Below are 1,783 nucleotides of genomic sequence, written 5' to 3'. Positions count from 1 at the left end.
TTTTCATCAAGCAAATACGGATCAACCATCTTCATGCAAGTACCACTCACGGTTATTAAAGATGAGGTCCTGGGACTCAGAAGGCATACACTGTCGTCAGTCAGTCAAGGTATAAAAAATTCAGAATTACAAGGGATATGGATGAGCCAGGAAGATGTGAACAAGTTCTAATCCGCATCCAGACTAGGGTTGCGGAATGTCGAAGGCAGCCTAGGGAGGTGCCACTTAACCTGGCGAGGGGAACAGTAGGACCTCAAGTTTGGAAAAAGGTGATTAGACCAGCACAGCTGAAACAAAAGGAAAACATAGGAGCGTGGACGTGCTTGCTTAGAAAATTAAACCAGAGCCAAGACTGATACGGCTCCAACGGCCAGGCTAAATCTGAAGTCCTATTAGCCACAAAGATTATTCTAGAGTTTGTGTTTCTTTTTGTACCAGGATGTCATCAATACAGAATCAAAAGCGGATGAACTTCTTTCAATTCCCATGCATGACATATACTTAATGTATCTAAAAAAACCAACGCTGCCGCCTGCTGTGATTCCGTCCTGTGCGGCTATTCTTTTGAGCGGTGGTCGTTTATCTCCGTCCGCCTTCCCTTCCAAGTGCATGCCGCCACCCGATGGAAGATTCGATGGACATGGACATGAGCCTCCTGAGGCCCCAGAACTGTCTTTTCAGTTGTGAACTAAAGGCGGACAAAGATGATCACTTTAAGGTGGATAATGATGAAAATGGGCACGAGTTATCTTTAAGAACAGTGTTTAGGGGCTGGTGCAAAGGATGAATTGCACATTGTTGAAGCAGAGGCAATGAATTATGAAGGCAGTCCAGTTAAAGTAACACTGGCAGCTTTGAAAATCTCTGTGCAGCCAATGGCTTCCTTGGGGGCTTTGAAATAACACTGCCAGTGATTTTATGATTGAAGTGTGGTTCAGGGCCAGTGCATATCAGTGGACAGCACTTAGTAGCTATGGAGGAAGATGCAGAGTCAGAAGATGAAGAGGAGGAGAATGTGAAACTCTTAAGTATGTCTAGAAAGTGGGTGGTAGCAAGTTTCCACAGAAAAAAGCAAAACTTGCTGCTGATGAAGATGATGATGATGATGATGATGATTGTGATGATAAGGAAACTGAAGAAAAAGCACCGGTGAAGAAATCTATACGCAATACTTCAGCCAATAAAGCACAAAAGTCAAATCAGAAAGGAAAAGACTCAAAACCTTCATCAACACCAAGGTCAAAAGGACAAGAATTTTTCAAAAAACAGGAAAAATTTCCTAAAACACCAAAAGGACCTGGTTCTATAGAAGACATGAAAGCAAAAATGTAAGCAAGTATAGGAAAGGTGGTTCTCTTCCCAGAGTGGAACCAAGTTCATCATTATGCTAGGAACTGCTTCCGGATGACTGACAGGAGGCTCTCCCAGATCTCCGGCAGTGGAGGAAGTCTCTTTAAGAAAGTGGTTTCAAGAATTTGTTAAAAATGTTCTGTCTTATTTCACTTCTGTAACAGTGGATATCTGGCTGTCCTTTTTATAATGCAGAGTGAGAACTTTCCGTACTGTGTTTGATAAATGTTGTCCAGGTTCCATTGCCAAGAATGTGTTGTCCAAAATGCCTGCAGTTTTTAAAGATGGAACTCCACCCTTTGCTTGGTTTTAAGTACGTATGGAAAGTTATAATGGGCATAGTAGTAGTGGTGGTCACGGAAATGGTGGGGAGACAAAAATATACTTGTGAAATAAAACTCAGTATTTTAATAAAGTAAAAATAATACTGCCA

At 41.9% G+C, this 1,783-nt stretch overlaps 1 pseudogene; it reads left to right on the top strand.

The window, feature by feature from the left end:
- The first annotated feature begins 619 nt into the window (after positions 1-619).
- On the top strand, positions 620-1,457 carry LOC108591962 (nucleophosmin pseudogene; annotated as a pseudogene).
- Positions 1,458-1,783: the final 326 nt, after the last annotated feature.

Source organism: Callithrix jacchus, chromosome 5 (genome assembly GCF_049354715.1).
Source record: "Callithrix jacchus isolate 240 chromosome 5, calJac240_pri, whole genome shotgun sequence".
NCBI classification, from domain to species: Eukaryota; Metazoa; Chordata; class Mammalia; order Primates; family Cebidae; genus Callithrix; species Callithrix jacchus.
Note: the sequence above shows the minus strand (reverse complement) of the source record. Positions and strands in the feature narration are given on the sequence as shown.